Consider the following 27,289-nt stretch of genomic DNA (forward strand, 5'->3'; position numbering starts at 1 on the left):
TCCTGTAGATATGGCCTCACATCAAACCCCACTATTTGCCCATGGGGTACAGTGCCACCTGGAGACCAGCTCTGTCACCTCCCTGGTCCAACCCCTTATGCAGGAATCACCCGCAGATACAGGCACTGCCATTTTATCTCTTTCCCTCCACCAATGCGGGTCCCTTTTCAAAATTTTCCTAAGGGTCTCAGTTCTCTCAAGTCAGTAAATTGCTTTAAGTGAGTTTCTATGATAGAACTGACCACTCTATAGGAAGGGTGTCTGCCCGCAGGTCCGTAGCCCGGTTATTGCTTGTACTGGAAACAGTCAAGTCAGCCTTGGATTTGAATCTACACGAAAGCCTCAGGCATATTACCCAAGATTTCAGAGCCCTTTTCGTTTTGTTTATGGTTTCCTTTACTGTGCAAAAACTTGTAAGTTGGATAACTTACAGAATGGGAGAAAATATTTGCAAATGACGTGACTGACAAGGAGCTTAATTCCCAAGGTAAACAAACAGCTCACACAGCTCAACAACAACAAAACAGGCAACCCGGCCAAAAAATGGGCAGCAGACCTAAACAGACATTTCTCCAAAGACGACATACAGATGGCCAGTAGGCATGTGGAAACATGCCCAACATCACTAATCATTAGAGAAATGCAAATCAAAACTACAGTGAGGTGTCACCTCACACCAGTCAGAATGGGCATCATCAGAAAATCCACAAACAACAAATGCTGGAGAGGGTGTGGAGAAAGGGAGCCCTCTTGCACTGTTGGTGGGAATGTAAATTGATACAGCCACTATGGAGAACAGTATGGAGGTTCCTTAAAAAACTAATAATAGAATTACCATATGACCCAGCAATTCCACTACTGGGCATATATCCAGACAAAAGCATAATTCAAAAAGATACATGTACCCCAATGTTCATTGCAGCACTATTTACAATAGCCAGGACATGGAAGCAACCTAAATGTCCATCGACAGATGAATGGATAAAGAAGATGCGGTACATGTATACAATGGGATACTACTACTCAGCCATAAAGAAGGAAATAATGCCATTTGAAACATCATGGATGGACCTAGAGATGATCACACTAAGTGAAGTAAGTCGGAAAGAGAAAGACAAACACCATATGATATCAGTTATTTGTGGAGTCTAAAATATGACACAAATGAACATATTTACAAAGCAGAAACAGACTCACAGACACAGAGAACAGACTTGTGGTTGCCAAGGGGGAGGGGGTGGGGGAGGGATAGAATGGGAGTTTGGGGTTAACAGATGCAAACTGGTATATACAGAATGGATAAACAACAAGGTCCTACTGTAGAGCACAGGGAACTATATTCAATATCCTGGGATAAACCATCATGGAAAAGAATATGAAAAAGAATGTATATGTGTGTATAACTGAATCACTTTGCTGTGCAGCAGAAATTAACACATTGTAAATCAACTATTCTTCAATAAAAAATATTGAAAAAAATAAAAGATTTCAAAGCTTCATTTTTCTCAGCTGTGGAATTGAGAAGAGTAAGTATCCAACACGTAACATAGCTCGGGGAACTAACTGCACTGTGTATGATGGACAGCGTGTGTCTAAAAACAGTCACCAACTAGACTGATTTCCTTGATACGAGAAACGCTGCTATTGATTTCTGTTTCACCTACATATAGCAAGTGAGGAGAGGTGTCTATTGATAAATAAAATGGGTCCGTAGGGAAAATGGATTACTGGTCTACTTAGACTTTGTCTTTAAGATTATGCAGATGATAAACCTTATGTGCTCTTTGACTGCAAATGTGGCTGGTGAATAATTTTGCATGAAGGTGATAGATATTTCTTTACAGTCTGTTTATTAAGTTTTTATGAGGTGCTTAAAGTCTAAAGAGAAAGGCAATGCAAAATGCACATCGCAGGTTTATTCATGCTGGGAAAATTATGGAGATGCTTATTCAAACAACATTTATGATATACCACAATGACCCAAGTAATGTGCTAAAAGCTGAGGGAAAATGATACACTAGAGTGGATTTCCACAGATATTTTGAAAACTTACACAAAATCTTTTTTTTTTCATTTGTGAGCTTCAATTTGTTTTTAATAAGAATATTTTAAAACCTATTAGGATTGAAAGTCACACTTTTTGCCAACACAGTATATTTATGAAACATACATAAGATATATATTTAGTACCTATATGGTATTCAGGGCACTGTAAATTGTATTTAAGAAAAAAAAGATGACATACACCTCTTTGTTACAAATGTGAAACATGATTTGGATAATTCCTCTTAAAGTGAACAAATTTAAAGTAGGTCGCTCTTTTCTATCCTCAATTGCAAAACAAGCATGATTCTAGTGGGGTTTCCTAGTATTTATTGTTGGATATCATCCGGGGGCAGACAAGAATTAATCTGGTGTGTTCTCATTTATCCATAAGATGATCACAACAACTGAATGTAATAAAAACCACGCACTCTTTTTCATCTCTACCAAACGATGTCTACTAACTCACATAATGTTTTCTGTGTCCAGAAATATTCCCAAGCTTTCCAACGTTGGTTTTCTCTGGGAAACTTCGAACACGATTAAGAAGACTGTTTGTTGATGGTTTCCTTTGCTGTGCAAAAGTCTGACTAGGTCCCATTTGTTTACTTTTGTTTTTATTTCTACTGCCTTGGGAGAATGGATAAAGAAGATGTGGCATAGATATACAATGGAATACTACTCACCCATATAAAAGAATGAAATAATGCCACTTAAAGCAACATGGATGGACCTAGAGATGATCATACTGAGTGAAATAAGTCAGACAAAGACAAATATCATATGATATCACTTATATGTAGAATCTAAAAAACTGATACAAATGCACTTATTTACAAAACAGAAATAAACTCACAGACATACAAAACAAACTTATGGTTACCAAAGGCGAAAGGCGGGGGGTGGAGATAAATTAGGAGTTTGGGATTAACATATACACAAATAGATAAACAATAGGTCCTACTGTATAGCACAGGGAACTCTACTCAATACCTTGTAATAACCTATAATGGAAAAGAATATGAAAAAAAAATGTAACTGAATCACTTTGCTGTACACCTGAAACTAATACAACATTGTAGAAAAAAAAAAAGAAGACTTTTAATTAAGAAAACCACTGGGACGATCTTAGAGGATATAACACATTAGCAACAAGTGAATAGAATGACCTATAAAAGAGCTAAAATCCCAATAGAATGTTTAGTTTCAGTTCGGAAAAGTTATTGAAGAAAGAAGGTGATATTTCCCAGCAATGAGTGTGTATATACCGTCCACGTATCACACACGAAAACTGTCCCTTTAGTTGAATGCTTTGACCATGCTCTTTGCCTTGTTCTCAGTTACTATATATTATGTTTATAACTCTCCTAAGATCAGTGTTTTGGGGACATTTCTGCTATTTTTCTTTCCAAGAATGGCTGGCTCACATGCCCATGACTCTCAAACTCCTGTTGTCCTCGACCACAATGCATACTTGGGACGCCTTTTCTAAGCCCCATTAAAGTACCTTTTCTTCTTACAAGACCCCAAACGGTAGCTAATTTTGAAACTGTATGCTTTCAAATTGGAAGAGGATTTCACCAAGTGCTTGAGATAACATTTTGCAATTCTGTGTCCACGAAACAGGACAGACTTTTGATTTGTGAGCAGTTACAAAATCCCATTGTCTCTCTTACTGTACGAATATTTACTGTTATAACTGCCATTGTCATTTTTGGTAACTCTTTCCTAGGGGCACATGGAGATGCAGGGAAGGCTTTACTGAGAAATTTGGATGTTAGGAATTAAGCCTCCTCCCTGAAAGAAGTAACATAACAAAAAACCACTAAATGGGTCACAGAACAAAACCGATATGGGCAAATTCATCTCAAGAAGACGATAACTCTCTGTTCTTACAGATTCGATGTTAAACAACTCTAATTGTGCCAATTTTCTATTCAGGAACTTTTTACACCTCACAAACTTGTGCTTCAACAAAGCAGTTCTCCAGAGTCAAAGACATCAACTCTCTCATACACAGAAGGCACAAAGAGCCACCTTTGGTCCATTAAGTTTTGACCATGACCCTTGGGTTCAACAAATGATCATTCACCTTGCAGTGGCTGAAAAGCAAAAGCAGAACCAGAAGAACTGGAGTCGACGGTGGGAAAAGTACAGATTTTAAGATGATGAAAATGTAATAAAGATTAAACATTAACAAGCACATGGGGTTAATTGACAGCTCATTCAACAGAACTTCATGGGTGTCTGGAATATTCCAGGCACTGCTTGGCCTTATGGTGAAGAGAAAGCCACCATTTATGAAGGGGATAAAACTAGATCTTTGACCACCTGAAACTCATATTCTAGTGTGTGTAGATAGACAATAAATAAAAACTAAATGATGTATGTAGTATGAGTCTCCTATTGCTGCTGTAACAAATTACCACCAACCTAGTGGTTTAATACACACATATGTCTTTTTTTATTATCTTCCTTTTAAAATTTATTTTTCAATTAATTATTTTTTGGCTGCACCATGTGGGATCTTAGTTCCCCAACCAGGGATCAAACCTGTGTCCCCTGCAGTGGAAGTGTGCAGTCTTAACCACTGGACCACCAGGGAACTCCCTACACACATATTTCTTATCTTACAGTTTTGGAGGTCAGAAGTCTAAAATGCTTCTGAAGGGATGTTTTCTCTCTGAAGCTTAATGGAGAAAATGATTCCTCTCTTTTCGTTTTTTTCTAGGTTCAAGAGTGATGGCAGTCACAATATAAGGGGCAGAGTCTCTGGTCAGGGAGGTCACTGCAGACTTTGGTATGTTATTCTTAATGTCATCGGTGAACCTGCCAGCCTCGGCAGGAAAAAAGGGCATGGAACCTTCTCTCACCGCCTCCTCTTTTATCAGCAACCCTATAACTGCTCTTCATAAAGAGGCAGGAAGAAAAGGGAAAAGTTCTCTCTAGCCAGACACAAAAATCCTGGAACCGAGTATGTCTCTCTCTCTCTCTCCTTTTTGCTTCATCTGCCAGAAACTGTGACCAATTTTATGCTCAACTCAAGTACAAGAAAGTCTCTGTTTCTTTTGTGTCTCTAGATGGAATCTGGACTCTTTTATTTTTGAGAAAAAAATGCATGGGGTACTACATTTTGATGTTGCCTCAAACAGTCCCTAAATTGAGTGAAATCAAATGAACATATATACATATGCGTGTATGTATCCCTGTACATTCTGATGTTCTAATCATTTCTAAGTGTACAATTCAATGGGATTAATTACATTCACAATGATGTTCAACCATCACCACTGCCTTTCTGCAAAACTTTTCATCACTCCAAAGAGAAACTCTCTAACTATGAAGCAGTAGGTCCCACTGAGTCACGTGTCCATAAGATGTGTTACCTACACATTGGGCTAAGTCCACTTAAGTAGGTGTGATACCTGTATTAATGACCAATGCCACCCCCTACCATTCCCACCTGCAATGACGGAATGGATCTTTTTGTTCCCCTCAAATTCATATGTTGAAATCTTAACCCCCAATGTGATGGTGTTAGGTGGTAGGGTCTTTGGGAGGTGATGAGGTCGTGAGGTTGGATCCCCCATGAATGGGATTAGTGCCCTTATAAAAGAGACCCCAGAGAACTAGCCATGTGAGGATACGACTTCAAGAAGTCGGCAGTCTGCACCCAGAGAGAGGGTCCTCCCTCGCCCCCAGAACTCGACCACTCTGGAACCCACATTTTCCAGCCACCAGAACTATGGGAAATAAACGTCTCTTGTTTATAAGTCACCCAGTCTGTGGTATTTTATTAGAGCAGCAAATCAGTCTGAGACACCACTACCGCCTGAAACCCAGCAGGACCTTGTGGGACCTTCCCAGGGACAGATCCATCCCTGATATACCCTGCCTCTTATTTGCAAAAACGCTTTAGCCTCCTAGGCCTTCAAAGAGCAAATTTAATCAGAGAAGTGAGAAAATATAGAAACAAAGGAAAACAGTCAAGCAAGACAAAAAAATAATAATAGTTTAGCCATTAAACAAAGTCAAGGCCCTTTGGTTCCTCCTCAAGGGCTACAGATCATATTCTGAGCCACGTCCTTTGAGCTGTTTTGCAGATACTGAAACCCCACCAGGAGGAAGAAGTTAACTGCATGCTGCCCACAAGCATGCAGACCCCAGACCAGTTGGAACCAGAGGGTTGATGACTGAGATTTCTGAAACATCACCCTGTTACCTCACTGTCAACCAATCAGAGAACTGTGTACAAGCTGATCACATACTCTGCAACCCACACCTCTAATGCTGCCTTTAAAAAGCCTTCTCTATTCACAATAGCCAGGACATGGAAGCAACCTAAATGTCCATCAACAGAGGAATGGAAAAAGAAGATGTGGTACATATATACAATGGAATATTACTCAGCCATAAAAAGGAATGAAATAGTGTCATTTGTGGAGACGTGGATGGACCTAGAGACTGTTATACAGAGTGAAGTAAGTCAGAAAGAGAAACAAATATCGTATAATATTGCTTATATGTGGAACGTAGAAAAATAGTACAGAAGAATTTATCTGTAAAGCAGAAATGGAGACACAGACGTAGGGAACAAACTTATGGATACTAAGGGGGGAAAGGGGGGCAGGATGAATTGGGAGATTGGATTGATTATATATACACTACTATGTATAAAACAGATAACTAATGAGAACCTACTGTATAGCACAGGGAGCTCTACTCAATGCTCTGTGGTGACCTAAATGGGAAGGGAATCTAAAAAGGAGGGGCTATATGTATATGCATAGCTGATTCACTTTGCTATACAGTAGAAACTAACATAACATTGTAAAGCAACCATACTCCAATAAAAATTGATAAAAAGAAAGCCTTGTCTAAAATCCACCAGGGAGTTCAGGTCTTTTGAGCATGAGATGCCCATCCTTGCTTGGCACCTGCAACAAACAATGTACTTTCCATCACCGCAACCTGGTGTCAGTAGACTGGCTTTACTGCATGTCAGGCAAGTGGACTCAATTTTGGTTCCATAACACGCCCTTGCTGGCTAAGAGATCTGAACATCCATTTCTCCAATGAAGAGTCCTTTAAAACATCCACCATAGCACTCAACTTGTCCAACTCCTTCACATTATTTTGTTGTTATTGTGGACGTTGTTTTGTAACCTACATTTACGTAAGTAAAGCAACTGTGAAATGCGTTTACTTTAAGAGAGGAAACAGCAAATGATGGAAAACGGAATACTTTTCGTCTAATTATCCAAGATTGGTTTAAAAATCAACTACTATTCCCCAACCTAGTGAGTTCTTGCGTCAGCCAAGATGCTTCTCTATCCACAGCAATTTGCTGAATGTGGAGTCATGGCTAATTTTCAACAGCATGACACTGAAATGTGGCATGATGTTCAGTTTCCAAGAAAGATCCCATTATGTCGATCCCATTACATTTTTTTCCCCATAGCTAAATTCTACACTCTTACACACTGAAATGCTTTCAAGGGAAGGAATAAAATGGAAAAAAAAATTTAATTGACCATCACATTTAAATAGAAACTTCAAATAACACCTAACATTTTTACACAAAACACCTTATAATTAACAAATTCATTTTATTTGTGTTGCTGAAACTGAGTTTTCTTTCAGTTACCGGTATTTCTGGCTTCTTGAGTTAGGTCTGTGGCTAAACCCTCATATTATTTTAAAAGCCTAGGGTAACACCAAACAGTTGATTAATAATGAGTTATTTTTATAAGAAAACTAGCTGATTCTCATCTAGATTTTTTAAATCACCCTCCTTGCCCCAGCTCCATATTGCATTCCTTGATAAACTGGGTTAAAAGATTTTTCTTCTCTACCCTCCCTGCCCGCATTAAACATCTAGAGATCTTTTAAGAAATGCTCATGCCTAATCCCCAGTGGTAGAGATTTTTTAAAATTAATTTTTATTGGAGTATAGTTGCTTTACAATGTGTTAGTTTCTACTGTACAGCAAAATGAATCAGCTAAACGTATACATATATCCCCTCTTTTTGGACTTCCTTCCCATTTAGGTCACCACAGAGCACTGAGTAGAGTTCCCTGTGCTATACAGTAGGTTCTTATTAGTTATCTATTTTATACATAGTATCAATAGTGTATATATGTCAATCCCAATCTCCCAATTCATCCCACCCCCCTCCTTGGTATCTATACATTTGTTCTCTGTGTCTGTATTTCTGTTTTGCAAATAAGATCATCTGTACCATTTTTCTAGATTCCACATATATGTGTTAATATACGATACCCGTTTTTCTCTTTCTGACTTACTTCACTCTGTATGACAGTCTCTAGGTCCATCCACGTCTCTACAAATGACCCAGCTTTGCTCCTTTTTATGGCTGAGTAATATTCCATTATGTATATGTACCACATCCTCTTAATCCATTCCTCTGCTGATGGACATTTAGGTTGATTTCATGTCCTGGCTATTGTAAATGCTGCTGCTATGTCTGACTGACTTCACTTAGCATGATCATCTCTAGGTCCATCCATGTTGCTGCAAATGGCATTATTTCATTCTTTTTTATGGCTGAGTAGTATTCCACTGTGTATATGTGCCACATCTTCTTTATCCATTCATCTGTCGATGGACACTTAGGTTGCTTCCACGTCTATCCAAGACCAATGGCCTTATTTTTAATTATCTTAAGGGTTATTGATGATTGCTGGTGACTAATGCCAACTTTTATTAAGAAAATATCTACTAAGTTTTTCAACTGATATTTTACAAACTCTTGGTGATGATCTTCTAGATCTGTGACTTCATTTGGGGTTTCACAAACTGGTGATTGCCTCTTGTCCTGATTTCCTCTGCATTCATTATCTGGAAATCCAGGTTCACTCATGAAGTTTTGCAGCTACTCTGAAATTCAGTAGGTATAGGGAAAGTAGGGGGAGCAGTATGATTCTGTTTTTACATTTACTGGTGTTCAGAGAAAGTGGCTGTGCTCTGGCAATACGAACAATGAGTTGTTTTGTTTGGAAGACTATTTTTTTTAGAGCAGCTTTATGTTCACAGCAAAATTTAGAGGAAGGTACAGAGGTTTTTTCATATACCCTCTGCCCCACCCCCCAGCCTCTCCCTTTCTCAATATCCCCACTAAATGGAGCATTTGTTACAATCGATGAACCTCCGTGGACATGTCATTATCACCCAGATCCCATGGTTTACATGAGGGTTCAGTCTCTGTGTTGTACATTCTATGGGTGTGACAAATGTATAAAGACAGGGATCTGCCATTATAGTATCATACAATGCAGTCTCAGTGCCCTAAAAATCCTCTGTGCTCTGCCTATTCACTGCTTCCTCCCCCTAACCCTTGTCAACTACTGTTCTTTTTACTGTCTCCATAGTTTTTCCTTTTCCAGAAGGTCACAGAATTACAATCCTACAATATGCATCCTTATCAGAACTGGCTCTTTCACTTGGTCATATGCATTTAAGATCCCTCCATGTTTTTCCATGGCTTGATAGCTTATTTCTTTTTATTGCTGAGTAAGTTCATTGTCTGGATGGACCAGTTTATTTATCCATTCACCTACTGAAGAGCATTTTGATTGCTTCCAAGTTTTGGCAATTATGAATCAATCTGCTAGAAACATTCCTCTGAAGGTTTTTGGATGGACATATCTTCATCTCCTTTGGGTAAATACCAAAGAACATGATTGCTAGACCTCTTATACCGTTAGTTTTATAAGAAACCGCAAAACGGTCTTCCAAAGTGGCTGTACCATTATGCCTTCCAACCAGCAATGAATGAAAGTTTCTGTTGTTCCACATCCTCACCAGCATTTGGTGTTCTTGCTGTTCTGGATTTTGGCCACTCTAATAGGTGTGGAGTGGTATCTCCTTGATGTTTTGATTTGTATTTTCCTGATGACACATGATCTGGAGCATCTTTTTACATGCTTATTTGCCATCTGTGTATCTTTCTTTGGTGATGTGTCTGTTAAGGTCTTTGGCCCATTTTTTAGTTGTTTTCTTAGTGTTGAGTTTTAAGAATTCTTTGCAACCAATGACTTTTTATATTGACTATCATGATGAAAACATGGATTGTGATACATTTGTTGCGTTTCAATTCACTACACCCATTATTCTTATGGATGCTGAGATTCTCCCATTCTGGCTAATGAGGGTCCTTCCAGTTGACTTTTGGGGTCCTTGTGTTTCTCATTTCCTTGTTTTATACACATACCGATACACATACATACACATACACACACACACACCAAATTATTTACACTGGTTTTATGTTGTTAAAATAATTTTCTTCTTTATGCCCTTTGACATTCTTAGTTTATAGCACTGAAGCTGTATTGTTTCAGCAAAGAGAGAGTTCGAAGAATATAAACTATACTTTAAGGAAAGCAGATACCATCCAAAATGGAATTAAGACCAACAGTTCACACCTAAGGTGCTCTGAGGTCTCAGAATAGTTTCGGGAAGCAACGAGAATGCACTAAGATGACTGCTGTTGAGTTGCTGCAGCCAACTTCCGATCAAATCTGGGAGTAGGTTGTGTGTGGAGATGTAGCATGTGTCAACAAACTTTAAGAAAAACATCGCTAAGTATTAAAGTTTGGAACTCAGCCTAAAGCAAATATTTCTGTTTTATACGTTTTTCTAACAGATGGACAGTAGAGGTGAATGGATATTCTTCTTGCCCGTTTGCTCCTAAATGTACCGAGGGGAGTGTAAAAGTGGGTAAAAGGGAATTTACATTAATTCTTGCAGCAGCAAAGCGAATGTTTCAATAAGGTACTACAACATGACTGCAGGAACCCACAGGACTCACATCTCCCCTGCTTCCACCACCAGCAATCTGATACCAACTCCACCCTGAATCTTGAGGGTATCACATGGGCTCCACGTTCAAATTTCCCCATGTAGAGCAGAGTTTTTCCACTCAGGCGCCCTACTTTCTACAACCTCAGGGTATCCCATATTGAGCTAAACATCTTTTTTTCCCCACAAACTGGTCTTCTTACCTCGTGTGTCCCCATCACAACCGTGTTCCCAGATACACAGGTTGAAAACATCTGAATTCTTATTTTTGCCATGGCTTCTCCTTTTAAAATCTCAGAACTTGGTGAACATTTGGGCTGAGTTGATAGTTACCTTTAAAATGTTTATTGCATCTGCTCCTTTTCATTTGATCACCCATCTCCAACTCTAGAGCAAAGACCTTCATCCACAGCTTCTCAGTTATTCACAGTGCCCCATTCTAAACTTTCCTGAATGCCCAGACTTTGTTTACTGTCCTCCCACTAAATCATGATGAAAACTAATTCCCCTCAGAATTCTTTAATAGTTACCTTATATAAGATTAAGCTTCTAGTACAGACTCACAGGCATAGAGAACAGACTTGTGGTTGCCAAAGGGGAGGGGGGTGGGGGAGGGATGGATTGGGAGTTTGGGGTTAGCAGATGCAAACTAGTATATATAGGATGGATAAACAACAAGGTCCTACTGTACAGCACAGAGAACTATATCCAATCTCCTGGGATAGACCCTAATGGAAAAATATATTAAAAAAGAACGTATATATGTGTATAACTGAGTCACTTTGCTATATAGGAGAAATTAGCACAACACTGTACATCAACTATACTTCAATTTAAAAAAACATTAAGCTTCTAGTGTTTTCTTTCAAAGCTATATATCCAATCTTGTTATTTTCATCTACTATTTGTTTACTATCCCTTCTCTGTTCAATCAGGCTACTTCTATAAACTGTAGGTTTCCATATTCATATTATGTCCATTTGATGCTCTCATTACATGAATATTGAACGGATAAATAAATGTCCTCTTAACAGGTGACAGGTGGCCCCCCTACCTTCCCAAAATTCAGGTTTCCCGTATTGGGGTGATTTGAGTGTTAGAAGGGTACAGGGATTGACTGATAGGATGGCAGAGGTGATTAAATTTATAAAGGTGTACTCCTATCTTAGACTGTTTGCTAGCCAGAGTCATTTATTTTCAACAGATGGCGCGCAGCAGACCTTTAGAGACGTTGTTCATGGATTGTGCAATTATGCATTTAGCAAGAATGCGTGGCATACCTCCTACGGCAATATTTCCAGCTGAAAGCGCTGTATCTGGTCTTCTGCAGAAGCCCCTGGGAGCCTTACCTTCCGCTGGCAACAATGTAACATGGACGGAGCTGGGTACATGGAAAGGGGGACCCCTTCCAACAATGTCACCTTAGCCTTGTCATAAAGTTGGCTCCCTTGAGCTACTAATTAATCTGCTGAATGGAAAGCACAATGCTTGTTGTCTGTCAAGCTTTGTTTTAGAGATACAAGCTTGTCCATTTGGAAGCAAAATGTATATGAGTCTTGTTAATAAATGACTCTACATTAACTTTTGTTTAATATACAGGTATTAGTATAGATAACAGAGACTGTAGATACCTTGTTATACATCATAATGTTTTATAATATATACATATATTCCTATGCTACATTGATATTCTATACGATTGAACTTAAGCGGGTGTGTATAATCAGGGAATTATAGGAGAAAAATCACTAAGTAGGCATCTCTTTATAATTATAGGCTGGAATAAATTAACTTTTAGCTAATATATTACAGATACAGATTTTATGAAAGAGTGGTGGGGCAAGATAAGGGTAGGGGATTAAGAGGTGCAAACTAATATGCATGAAATAAATTGTCTATAAGGATATAATGTACAACACAGGGAATATAGTCAATATTTTATAATAACTTTAAATAGAGTACTACCTATAAAAATGTTGAATCACTATGTCGTAAACCTGAAACTAATATAATATTGTGCGTCAACTATACCTCAACAACAACCAAAAAACTTGGTTCTTCAAGGAGCAGATGCAAAAATACTGTATAATATTACTTATTTGTGGAGTCTAAGAGATAAAACAAATTTGTGGATATAACAAAAGGAATCAGACTCACACATATAGAGGAAAAACTAGTGGTTCTCAGTGGGGAGAGGGAAGGACGGAGGGGTAAGATAGGGGGAGGGGAGTAAGAGGTACAAACTATTATGTATGAAATAAATAAACTACCAGGATATATTCTACAGCACAGCAAATAGATTCAATATTTTATAGTAACTTTAAATACAGTATAATCTATAAAAATCTTGAATTACTATCTTTACACCTGGAATTTAATAAATATTATAAATCAGCAACAACAACAAAAAATTAACTGGCACTTGACCAGCAATACAAAACAGATGACAATTCACAATTCCTATGATATCAGAGGGTTATATGCAGCGCTATTCAAAGTGTGTCTAAGAAGTTGCAGTGACCATATCATAAGGGAACCAGTGAGATATGGAAATCCTCAGGTCACACCCCAGAGCTACTGAATCCAGATTTGGGGGGGTGGGCTCAAGAATCTGCACTTCAACAAGCCCTTCAGGAGATGCTAATAAATGCTAAAGCATTTGCGTATAGTGCCTTTGACCATAAGTATAAGTACCTGTCTATAACTATATGGTCATACCGATAACCCAAATGAAAGATTCGGAAAAATATATTTAAAAGACACTTGATAGACCCAACCACTGACTATAGTTCCACAAACAAGATAAGATACGTGCGTGAGGATGTCTTCAAACTTATGAATAAATGTGACTGTATTCTGTGCTGCTGGGGAAGCAGGTTACTCCCTCCTCCAGATGATACCATCTGAATCTGACATTTGTCTTTGGGAGTCTACGTCTAGACACTTGTATGAGGTCTATAGGATCGAGCTGTGAAAGAGCCACTTCTGTAAAGAAGAAATATTCGACAGTCCAGGAATACTGGTTTCACCTAGATGGCAGGATAAAAAGAATTTGCTCCAAACATATTGGTCACCTTTTCAATTGCCCTATCTCCTCCTTTGCTGTATTTTCTGATGTATTCCAAGGTCCTTGGTCCTACTGTTTTACCCTTTCCTTTTCCTATTTTGCCAAATTTCTTCAAACTTCCAGCTCAATGACCTACCCATCATGAGGGGCTATACACTCATTGCAGGAAATGCTCCATCATTCCAATCCAAACTCAAGGGATGTTATATTTTTTTGCCCTTTCAGATGGAAAGAAGTTACATATTTCCCCACAAACCAATGGTTTCCTATAGTTGTTATTTTTTTTGGGGGGGGGGGCGAGCGGGGAAGGAGACAGAGTGGGACAAGTATGCCCTCTAGAGCTCATCACAAGCCATTTGTTAAAAAAATCATATGGCATTTTGCTAAGTGAAATAAGTCAGACAAAGACAAATACTGTATGGGATCACTTCTATACGGAATCTAAAAAATACAACAAACTAGTGAATATAACAAATAAGAAGGGAACACAGATATAGAGAACAAACTAGCGGTTACCAGTGGGGAGAGGGAAGAGGAGAGGGATAAGGTAGGGGTAGGGAATTAAGAGGTACAGGCTATTAGGTATAAAATAAGCTGCAAGGATATATTGTACAGCATGGGGACTACAGCCAATATTTCACAATAGCTATAAATGCAGTATAACTATTAAAATTGTGAATCACTACATTGCACACCTGTAACACACAACATTGCAGAACAACTATACTTCAGTAAAGAAAAATCATATGGCAATCAAAAATATACCAGCTGATTTTAACATATGCTCCCTTGATTGTCAAAACTGCATAACTGTCATTACAAATAAATAAATAGGTTTGTATCTGTAGTCATAGCTATGAGATGTGAAATTCTAAACCTGAGCATTTAGAAACCATCCATGGCATAGTGAGATTCCTTTGAGAAACAGATCAAAGCCCTTTAGGAAGTTTTTGACAAGTGAATAAATAATAAGGATGTACAGTTCATTTTCTGGGTAATCTTCTACGCTGATGTATATTAACTAACTACAACCCATTCGGTCTACAGGGATGAAAGGAGCTCCCTGCCAGGCAAACATTTCATCATGTTTCACTCCATACTACTCAAAACTCCTTGGGCGTAAGGGTGCAGATTTGTTTGGAGGCTTTTGACTCTTTCCTTTAATATACACAAGACAGGAAAAATCATGATAAAAGAAGAACACATTTCTCCTCCTTGTGAGATACTGAATAGCATGGAATGATGCTTTCTCCCCAAAAGTCTACTTTTGAGGAATGACAGAAGTTAAGACAAAGCATGAATTTGCTGAAAGAATAATACAATAACAACAAAGTCAGCAATGTGTAAGCCACCCTGGAGAGAAAAGAGGTTGGTGATACCCTATAAATAGCGGGTGGGATTGGCTGCAATTTCTGGCAGAGAGAAGACATGGTAACAGAAAGAGGTCAGGTGGGAGGAAGATCTGAGGCTGACTCCTGTCTGTCCCCATTGATGCCGTGAGCTAACCCCTGTCTAATTCCCCGTCCCTTCTCCTCTTCCCCACATGACAAACAAACCTTGAACAGCAATCAGGTAGTGGGACCCTGTGAGGACAGAGAAAAGCTGGGCTGGATTGAGAAACTGATTAAAAACAGGAAGGTCGGGCTTCCCTGGTGGCGCAGTGGTTGAGAATCTGCCTGCCGATGCAGGGGACACGGGTTCGAGCCCTGGTCTGGGAAGATCCCACATGCCGCGGAGCAACTGGGCCCGTGAGCCACAACTGCTGAGCCTGCGCGTCTGGAGCCTGTGCTCCGCAACAAGAGAGGCCGCTATAGTGAGAGGCCCGCGCACCGCGATGAAGAGTGGCCCCCGCTTGCCACAACTAGAGAAAGCCCTCGCGCAGAAACGAAGACCCAGCACAGCCATAAATAAATAAAAAAAAAATTAAAAAAAAAACAAAAACAGGAAGGTCCGCCAGCCACTTATGGCCACGTGTGGGCGTGTCCTATTTTATGTCCTACCTATCTCCACTCCCAGGGCTGGTGGAAAGCAAGCAACTGAAGCTGCCTTTTCCCGGCACTGCTTTTCCCAGAGGGTTTAAAGCTAAATTTTGAATGAGAAGCTCTTCCCAATAGGTTTTTACTTCACCAAAGGGATCATCAATCACTTGTTGTATGTTAAACTCTTAAAGAAACACACAAAATAGATAACTAATATGAACCTGCACAGGGAACTCAATACTCTGTTATGGCCTATATAGGAAAAGAATCTAAAAAAAAGAGTGGATATATATATATTTATAACTGATTCACTTTGCTGTACACCTGAAACAAATCCCACATTGTAAATCAACTATACTCCAATAAAAAAAAAAAAAAAAAAAAAAAGAAACACACAGACTTGGACCTGGCCTCAGGTCTCAGCAAATCTATAATTACAGCATGCAGTAATGGTTGGGTTTATTCCCATAAAGGGAATTTAATCTTAAAGGCAAAAATATAACTATAAACATGAATATTGAAGCAGTTACCAAACACAGACACACACACATACACACACACGGTCTACAGAGAAATGTCTTCTACATGAGACATAATTATAGGAACAGACCAATGTAGAAATCTCAGTAGACTAAATAAACACATTCGGTTATATTACTGCATTATGATTACTGCATGAACAGGTTAAAGAGAAAGCAAAGATAATCTTAAGAGATGAAGAAAATGCCTCAGTGAAACAGATTTATGAATTTACAAACATCTTATCAAATTAAGAGAAATAAACATTGCTTAATCTAAAAAAGGTCATTGATCAATATCTTACTCCAAATATTACACATAATGATACAACATTAGAAGCTTTTCCCCAAAAGACAGAAGTCAAAGATACCCAGTCTCATTTCTATTCAACCTTATATTCAGATGCCCTAGTCAGCTCTGTAAGAAAAACAAACAAAAAGTGTGATACAAAATGAAGATTCTCTATATTATTACAATATTATAGAGATATAATGTTCTCTAATACATATGAAACCCAACAATTTAAAAATTATTAAGACTAATGATAATATATGACAATATATCTAGAGTATTAACATACAAAAGCCAATATTATTTTTATGTATCACTAACAGAGTTTAGGGGAAAAATATTACTTTAAGATGTCATTGCCAAAGTTAGAAAATATTGATAGAAAAGAAACTATACAGCTTTGCAAGCTCTAAATGGAGAAACTATAAAACTACTTCTTAAAATTTTTGGTCAAAAAACTATTTAAAAATTGTCCAAAATTTTTCAAAGCTCATGGAAATGTACACTGAAAAATCAGTGGATTTTGTATGTAAATGAAACCTTGAAAAGGATATAGAAGTTTACAGTCACAAGATTAGAAAAACAAAATAAAATTTAGACAATACCTAGTCTACTGAAGATAAAGAACAATGGAAACTCATATACTGTTCTTGGGTGGACAAATGTGCCCAACCATTTAAAGAGTTTTTGACATTTAAAACATGCAAATACAATACAGCACATACAGTAAATCGATTTACCCATAAAGCCATTTCTGCAGTATTTCAACAAGAGGTATGCATGAAATATTATAGTTGCCCTGTTTACCAAATTACAATCTGGAATAAATTTCCGGTTTCAGAAAAAGAGTGAAATATATGATGAGGTAAGTATATGATGGAGTTCTGTGTTATCAGTGAGCATAAGTGAGCTACAGCTTCAACCATCACCCTGGTTGAACACCAAAAACATGGCATTCCATGAAAAATGCCAGGTGAAGACTAATATACAATGATCCAATTTATCGAAAACAGTCTACCCTTAGTATATGAATAGCGTCGTGCTGGTAGTGACGATTTTGTGTAAGTAAAATGTAGTAAGAGAAGGAAATAATAAACAAGATTCAGACAGGTTATTACTCTCCTAATAGGGCCAAAGGGATACAGTTTAGAAGAGGAAAGGGAGGGATCCAAAAATCTTCACTGAGTTCTAAGTTTATTTTAGGTGGTGTGTACAAAGATGTTTGTTTAATTATTCATGCCCATGGATGAAACCTTCTCTAATAATAGAAAAGAAAAAAAAAAGATTAAAATTGTCTTAAAAAGCTGGTTCCAGGACTTCGTGAAGCAGCTAGAGATATTAAAAAAAAAAAAGATAAATCCTCTTTGTATTGCAGGTCAAATTCAGCAGTGCGACAATCAGCATAATCACCAACCTTAAATTTTCTAATCCAGAGAAGCCAGTGGCTTTAAGTTTAAACAATGGTTTATCTGGAATGAAGAAAATGATGTTCTAATTCTTCCCTGTCTTCTGCCAAATGTTGTTTCTCAGTAACTAGAAAAAGGGAATCTTAATTAAGTCTCAATTAGTATTTATGAAGGCATTTAGTACAACTTTTTAAAAAAACTAATGTTCTACCATTCTCAGTTGCCACGTCTGGAGAATTTATTACTTATTACAAATTTTACCAGCAGTTTCCAGACACAGCTGAACACCTGGGATGTTTCTGCAAGAAACATCCCAGACTAAACCTCCTGGAGATTCTGACCTATTGACTGGTCTCCTGGAATTGGCAAATAATAATTATTAAAATGGCAAGAATAGTTAAGAGAGATAATACACCTTCTAAAAGGATTCCGTTGTGTATGCAGAACTATCTTAATAAAGGCATAAGTTTATTATTATTTTGATGCAGAGAAACAAAACTCACCTTAGGGAGAAAAGGGACTTACACTGTATTCTTGCCTAAATCATGAATGGCAGAGGGTGACTTCCAAAAGAAGAATAGATTATAAATATGTTTCAGCAAATCGGCCAGTTTGATGAGGTGAAACATCCAGAACAAAATCTCCCGTTGTAGGATGCCCGAAAGGTAGTTATCAAAAGGGCCAGGAGATATTCCACTTGAAAGGTTTATCTTCCCATTATGATGATAAAATGTTCTCAGTTTCTCCTCAAATCCTAAGTTAAATCTAATAAATACCAAGTGACACACACACACACACACACACACACAGATGAGTGGATTTCTGTATAAATTGAGAAGTAGTTGAGTTTTTCATGTTGGTGCCCAAAGTGGAAAATAAACCCTCCATATATAGAAGTAGAGAAAATTGGCTCCAGAAATAAACATGTTATTTCTGGAGCCCCCATCCATGTTCTGTAAGAAATTGGCAGAAATGTTTGGTCAGGGGTTAGGACTTCAATGTAGAGTGAATCTTGGATTTGAGTGAGTGTTATCTATGTCCACTACAAAAATGTCCATTCTGCTGGTCCAGGCATCTCGGTCACTTTTGCTCCTGGCTGTATCCAGGTGGTACCTCTGGTACTCAATAAATGTTTGTTGAAAGAATGGATTTTCAGGGATGTGAACATCCACAACTATCTCTCCATCACACAATTACACAAGTATGTAATTGGTAAGATCACAGGTGAAGCCATGTCTACTTAACCTTGAATTCTGTAGCAAGAGAGGTTGATCATGAACCTTTAACACTTGGTTCTCTAGTGGTTGAACCTTTTTCCAAAACTGCACGTGAGAGTCTGTTCGAGTCTGTGGTATCTGTAGGGCTGCAAGTCTGCAAATCCCACATCCACCCTCCAGGACCCAGACACTCATCTGCCCATGTCGGGGTTAGGGATGGGTTTGGGGTTCAGATGTGTGGTTTTTGGGTCAGGGTTTGGGTTCAAGTTTGGGTTTGGGTTAAGATTCAGGTGAGAAAAAGGTTTTGAAAACAGGTTTGGATTTCTGTACAGGTTAATGGTTCAAAGTCAAGAGTCAAGGGAGAGAAGGAAAAGGGTTGAATATCAAAGGTCCAGGGTTAGGATATGTTTTGAATATGGATTCAGGTTCAGATTAGGGCAAGGCTAGATCTGTGTTTGGATGATGACTTAGGGTCAGAGGTCAGTGTTAATATCAAAGAATCGTCTTTGCGTTAGGGGCAGAGGTTAAAGGTCATGACTAGGATCAAAGGCCATGGGGTCAGAGTCTCTCTTTGAAGGTTGGGTTTGGTGTTTGACTCAAGGGTCAGTTGTCAAGGGTTTTGGTCATGGGTCAAGGGTCAATTCAAAGGTTTACATTAAAGTTAGGGGTTTGGTTTGGTTTCGGGTTTTTGTTCAGGTTTGGATTCATGTTCAAGTTTGGGTAGAATTAGGATTCATAATCAGCTTCCATTTAGGGTTTGGCTGAGGGCTTAGGTTTAGGTCCACATTCACTGTCTGGGGTCATGGGTCAACTCAAAGGTCAGGAACCAAGGGTTCAAAGTCCTGAGCTGGTGAGGGTTGGTGTTAGTTTTCAATTTCAGATGTAGGTTCTGGTCAAGTTTCAGTGTTCAGATCAGGGGTCAAGAGTCAAAGGTCAAGCTTCCAATGGGAGGAGTTAGAGTTAAGTGCCAAAGGTTAGAGGTCGGATCAATAACCTGCATGTAGTTTAGGGGGAGTTTTCACATTTGACTTTGGATTTTTGCAGATGCAAATTCAAACTCAGTATATTTTTTATTGTGGTAAAATATCCATAGCAGAAAATTTGCCATTTTAACCATTTTAAAGGTACAATTCAGTGGCATTAAATACTTTTACAATGTTGTGCAACTATCACCCCTAACTACGTCTAGAACTTTTCCATCACCCTCAACACAGACTCAATATATTTTACCTTTCTGCATGTCTATGTAATTGCACGTGTGCCTACATTCTGTCTAGATATATAAACAACAAGATGTATAAATGAGTATATGTGAATATCTATACATATGTACAGGCATAAATGCATATATAACTGATTTGTTCCCTCAGTCGTTTGTTCATTTATGGACAGGATGCAATGCTAATAAATGACCTTTTCTGTACTCAAAGACATCATTTGGGTTTCAAGTGTTCTGCTAACATAAACTGGTCATAGGTCAATGGGAAGAGAAAATTTATAATTTATAAATTTATAAATGCATCTTCAGTGTCTTGGTAACAGGATTTATCTGAAAATATGTAGAAGGATGTTTCCAAGTGCCTTTTAGGTCCTTTGCTAAAGACCGCCTCCTTCGGCCCTTATTTCTAGTGGGCAGGATGTTTCCAAACCTCTGAAGTCCTCCCAGGAAATTTCTATTCCGGGATTACAGGAATGTTCATAAATGTTCATATGAACATAAATGTTCAAGCTTGGTTTAGTGCTGCAACACATACAGGAAGGGAGTAGGAACAGGAGCGGGCAAGTCAAGGAACTCAGGGGAGCTGCAAGATTTGATAGGAAATTTGCAAAACACTGCACACAGAGGAAGGGAAAGTTCAGAATATTTTATATAAGGGTGTAAATATGTAGAGGGAGGAGTGCCAAAATATTTACAATAGAAATACTGTGAAAAATCTGACCACTGGCATGGGTTATTCATGCGTGTGTGCATGCACACACACGCCCACACACTCACACACACAATCTCTGTAGCTCCCAATGGCCTGGTCTAGAAAGAGGCTCAATTTGCTCTTAGCTACAAATAGGTCAAAACATGCATGTGTCATCAAGTCAACTGGCTAAATTACTATATTTATAGAACATCCCTTTCCTGATACCTTTTCTGCCCCAAAAATAAACCAAAAAAAACCCTACTTTTAAAAATAACTTTTCCCCTACCATGCCTAATTATCATATGCTTGATCTCTTTCAATATTTCAGGCTCATACAAATATGCATTGGTTGTTAAGTTTTCCCCTTTTCTGTGCGTTTTTCTCATTATGATTGTCAGTCATAACGATGCAAGGGATAAGGATGCCCTGTGGCGTGCTCCGCTCCCAGTGACGTTGCAAAATTAAAATAACACGAGGAAAAAAAATGTCAGAAGAAACACCTAAAATAGTTGGGTTGACTTAGCAACACGAAGCACATAGGATGCGGTGTATCGGCAAGCTCTCTTATTTTCAAGTACCTGGAGGCTCTTTCTGCTTAGATGCTAATTTTTTAAAGTCTTCCCTGGACACCTGCATTTGCTGCCCTGGTAAGATAGCTCTGAAGGCTGGATGGAAGAGAATGAGCAAGTATGTGGGGAAAAATCCAAAATGTCACCTCACCACTTTCCCTACCTTGGCTCAGCCAGCTGCAGGGCGCTGAGACCACACTGCTGCAGAGTTAAATACACCAAAATACATTGTTTCTCGTACATTTCTTCTATTCCAGTCTGCATTTCGTGTAAGAAAAATAACTTTTTTCTTATACTCATTTGTGGAAATGAAGCCATACTTTTCAGGGATTCAATCAGCACCTATAACTTTATTTTAAATTTATTTGACTCTCTTATACCAGGGGCAGATTTAAAAGTCACTTCCATATCTTATAACCACGTTTTTATTAAAATGTCTATTTTAGGCTAATTCTTAATTGAACCGCAATTTGAGAGGATTTTTGAGGGCTAAATAGATGAGTCAAACCTTTTCTTAGAGTTTGTCTTCAATTTACTGTCTTGTAAGAAGCTAATTTTGTTGCCTTTAGTAAAATGGCTTAATAGCTATTGTACTGTTAATAAATGGGACGAAATGGTAGAATCATATCCTTGTGAAGATTTGGTGCTGCAGAGTATTTCCATTAACATTCAAGAGACGAAGAGGAATATATAACACAGTGGCACTGCTTGGTTCTATTTTCTAGGAAAAACAATTTTTTGTAGAGCTGAGCAAAATGAGATCTGCAATCAGAAATTACTTTAAACTACCTTTCTTCCATGACTCCATTATAACCTACCCTGGCCCTGGAGAAGCTGTTAAAACATAAAGACTAGATCTCTAAATCAACAAAGCCAGGCTCTTACTTGCAAAGTCTGAGATGGCACAAGGCAATGGAAATCTCAGATCCAAAGATAAAATGTTGGTCTGGATGTTATGCTAACATTTATTATTAGTTATGAGAGATGAAGAAAGACCATTTCCCACCCAGAGCTCCATTTCCTAAGAAATTACAACAACTGTACCAGAATAACCTAAGAACCCAAACCGGCAGAGGAAATATAAGGAAAAACAAATATCAGAAAACTTGGGTAGGTCGGATAGAATTTTACAATGAGCTGTCCTTACAGATCTGTCTCAGGTTGCTAAATGACTGTGAATAAAACAGGTAAGGGTACAGGTGCAAGATAACGGGGCACTGACTCTGAGTTGCAGCGAGAAAACATGGTAAATATTAACAGTACAGACATCTGGGGCAGAGACTGAGAAAAAAGGCAGTGCAACTTTCTTCCTAAGAACAGAAGAATTCCAAAGAACAGAGTGATATCCCAAGGTCTTGCCTTGTTCTTTGATGTGACTGCAAGCTGATTAAAAATGCAAAGGTTGCCAAATGGCTGATTTATGAAAATGTATCCACCTTTGGATTCATTGCTGAAAACTGATGAAGGAAAAGTTGTAACCTGGGATGATCCAAAGGAACAGAGGAAACAAGGTGGGAGTTCAAGGACCCTCCGTTACCAAGTCGCTTTAAGATGAGGTGAAAATCGTCCCCTAAACAGAAATATTTAAATCACTGCCACCATATCATTTGAGTCAGTTGATTTCAGGAAGCAGAATTTTTAGAAAAGGACAGTAAAGAGACAACAAAGTTAATGGGTGAAAGGATTTTTGAGTCTTTTAAATAAGAAGGCAGAAACAATTGGGATGGTGTCCAGTCACAACAGAAAAGCATGGAGAACAACTGTCCCGTCTGTAGGCAGTGCCCACTGAGAATTATTATTTAGACTGGGTCAGTGCATAAAAATATGGCAGTACTTTCCTCGATTGGGCTCTTCTCGGAGATCCTTCAGAGTGAGAAGCGTCTAGGCTAGTCTGGTGGGTGCCCTAAGTCAGTGCCAAGGGTATTTCAAGCAAGGTCAACATTTGTTTACATAGGGGAACGTGGTAAGCAGAACTGTAAAGACGCCCTCCCAAGATTCTTGCCCCCCACCCCCGGTTATTCAATCAAACATGAATGTAGGGGCTGTTGTGAAGGGTCTCTGCAAATGTAATTAAGGGCACTAGGCAGTTGATAAGCAAACTACCCTGGCATATCTAAGTGGGTCCAATGCAATTACATAACTTTTAAAAGCAGGATATAGAGGTAGGACCATCCGTCAGAGTGATGCCAGGGAAGATGGGCAAGGACAGAAGAGGCAGAAGGGCTGTCACAGTGATTCAAGCCATTCGGTGCCGCCATTGTGGCTTTGGAGAAAGAGGAAGGGGTCCAGGATGTAGGAAATGGTGAGGTCCTCAAGAAACTGAGAAAGACCCTTAGCCAGAAGCCATCAAGGAAATGAGCATCTCAACCACAGGAAACTGAATTCAGCCAACAAACCAGATGTTCCTGGAAGTCGATTTGTCCCATAGAGTCACAAGTAAGGAACCCAGCCCAGTGCACACACTGATTTAAGCTTTGTGACGCTTAATGTAGAGAAACCAGCCAACCACTCATGCTTCTGATTTACAGAACTGGGAGATAACATATGTGTGTTGTCTGAAGCCATGGAGTGTGGGGTTCTTTGTTACAGCAGCCCTAGGAAATGGATACAGGGAAACACAAGCAGAGTTGAGCCCAAAGATGACCTTGAAGTTGCAAAGGACGGGATGTGGAGAAACAAATGTGGAAATGCTCAGAAATATATAATCCATGGAGTCGGAGACTCTCAGTACCCAGTGGGTGATGACTTTTCCTTCAAAGGTAGAGAATTTAAACATACAGGATTATCAATTCTTACTAAGTCACTATGCCTTCCCAATAAGATATAACATGAATATTGGCAGCTTGCCATAATTGTTTAGGGATAGAACCGTCTCATTACTAGATGCCTAACTGATAATTCCCAGATAATATCTACAGGGACTCAAATAGGACAGGGGGATTTGAGAGGAAAATGCATCTGTAGGCACCTTCTCTGACCATAAAGGTTATAAATGCATTGATTCCTTATCTTCTCTACTTGATGGAGGTGACCCAGAAGTTCAATGAGGAAACCCACCTAGTCTGGGGGCACCCCACCTTCAACATCACCCCCCTAATCTTGAGTGAACAAGAGGAGTTCAGTTCTTCTGATTTGCCTGTGAAATCTGTTTTGTTCCAAGCCAAAGAGTCATTCACTGTCAGTCTAACCGAGACAGGAAGCTTCCCTAACTTCTGCAGAATGCTCAAAAGGATAATGTTCTGAAACCCTTGAGACAATTAGATATTCTTTGTTGTGAACCAGTGAGCTGCTTTATGTTCTCATTTTGCAGCTGACCTCACCCCGCCACCCAAGAGGACCCTGGCGGCGCCCTGTTCACATCAAGACACAAAGGAATAAAGCACATCCATTAGAAAGAGACTTACATCAACGGATCACCCCAATCTTGGAAACCCCTCTGGTCTGAAAGAAGAAAGTGGCCAAAGGAGAAACGCTATTGGAGCTCTATTTGAGGGTTATTTTTAGTAGGATTATAGCAAAGAGAGCACGCAAAGCACAATCAATTTGGAGCCAGAAGACAGACGTCAGATCCCTAGTTTTGTTGATTCCCAGGTGAGAACTCCTGGCAGGTTATGAAATGTTCTTCTGTCATGTGAAATATGAAGGTAATAATAATACCTTTATGTGGAGGGAGAGTTGAGGGAACCAATAAGACAGCAATGTGGAATATGAACCAAAATGGTACAAATACTCATGTTCCATTATAAATGTAGGAGGACTAATTATTTTGGAAAACCATGTTGAAGGCGATGCTAATCGTACGTCAAGCATTTGATGTGATCGGCAAAATTCCTATTAGAGGCAGAGTTGAGTAACTACTGGGCATCTCTTTTCACTGTCCAACATGCAGGAGTCAGAGTAAGTAACGATAAATGCCACGTCGAGGGCAAAGGGAAGCTCATAAAGAGCGTGGCAATGCGGTGTAGCAGTCAACAGTTTATAGAAAAGACTGGAGGTGGCAGTGAGACTGATGGGTTAGGTCAGCAAGAATCCTTACAAGAAACCACTCTGAGGAAGGACCACTACGAAGTCACTGGAAACAGCAGATGCACGGTGTGATTCAAGCTCCCAGAATAAAAGAGAAGGGCATCTGCTTCGGAAATGGAAAGTGCCATATGATTCATTTTGCCAAAGGTCCCAGCAGAAGAAAGTGGGCTGCCTGAATGCCTTGTTGGTCTGCCTGGAGCGATCCAGTTTGGAAGGGAGTTTTGAGAGGGTGAAAAGATATTTGGCATTACAATGCAAGAGCACACACACAAAAATGTACGGTTTCAGGGTCATGGCACTCTTGATGAATCAGGAAAGCTGTGTCCCCAGGGAATTTCGTGGGCGCCATGTTGTCATTAACATGGAAGATTCTGGAAAGTACCTTACCCCATATCCAGCTCTGTGCTCCAAAGAGAAGTTGCAGAAGCACATGGGCAAAATATTACTTGTGAATAACATATAACCAAAGGTTTATTTCTTCCCATGATCATTTTTTAAATTGGGCATGAACCATGTAAGGTAAAAATCGGTTCCTAGCTGTACTTTGTACTCATCCATATTATCCTGCATCATCAATCCTCAACCTTGCCATCACTGACATTTGGAGATGGGTAATTTCTTGTCAAGGGGGGCTGTCTTGGGCAATACAGGATGTTTAGCTGCATCCCTGGCCTCTATCCTCTAAATGTCAGTAGTATCTCCTCTTCCATCTAGCTGTGGCAACCAGTAATGTCTCCAGATACTGACAAACTTCCCTGGTTGGGAACCACTGCCTAGACAATTAGACATCTGTTTATCTACATTAATCCTTTTAAATTATTTTTCAAAAATGTACTCATGCTTTTTGTAAGCACTGAATACCATTAGACAACCCCAATATTTTTTTTTACAGTCTTTGAGCATGCCCTAAAATAAAACTAAGAGAGCATGACAGTATTGTGAATAGAGGATTAAATCAGTAAGTGGAGCTTCTATGGTTGATAAAAAATTCAATCAGGCCCAGAAAGCACAGCAACACAGTAAGACGTGAGGAGACAGAAAGACTGAACGACTTGTAAGCATGAAAAAAAATAATTTGAAATTTAGGAGAGTATCTCTAAGGCTAAACCAAAGCATATAAATATCATTCAGGATCAGGCAAGGATTCAGAGGGATAAGGGAAAGATTCCAAAGTGTTCCGGGTCTGAGGTACATGAAAATTCTTAAATACTTGTTAGGCAGAGAGAGACCAAAAAGAATTTGAAGAGTATTTTTCAACTTTACAAGGACATCAGGAATAGTTGGGAATGAATTGAACAAAAGAGTTAAGTAGACAGATGCATGCAAACTCATGAAAAGCTTGAAAACAGGAAATTTGAAATCCTTTAGAGAAACAGAAGTAGCTTCAAGTGATTGTTAGACCCTGGGGATGGCTTGATATTTGGGACAGAGGATG

The 27,289-nt window shown here is 38.9% G+C and overlaps 1 protein-coding gene and 1 long non-coding RNA gene across 19 annotated transcripts in view; one reads left to right on the plus strand and one right to left on the minus strand.

The window, feature by feature from the left end:
- The window catches only part of NLGN4X (neuroligin 4 X-linked), an 886,820-nt gene that overhangs the window by 23,214 nt on the left and 836,317 nt on the right, over positions 1-27,289 (minus strand). The gene's annotated exons all lie outside the window — the stretch shown is intronic.
- Positions 10,314-18,081, plus strand: LOC309620029. Its single transcript, XR_014239387.1, has 2 exons — positions 10,314-15,572; positions 15,883-18,081. It is a non-coding gene; the product is annotated as an uncharacterized lncRNA (long non-coding RNA).

This window comes from Balaenoptera borealis (assembly GCF_965194805.1).
Source record: "Balaenoptera borealis genome assembly, chromosome: X".
In the NCBI taxonomy this organism is placed as follows: Eukaryota; Metazoa; Chordata; class Mammalia; order Artiodactyla; family Balaenopteridae; genus Balaenoptera; species Balaenoptera borealis.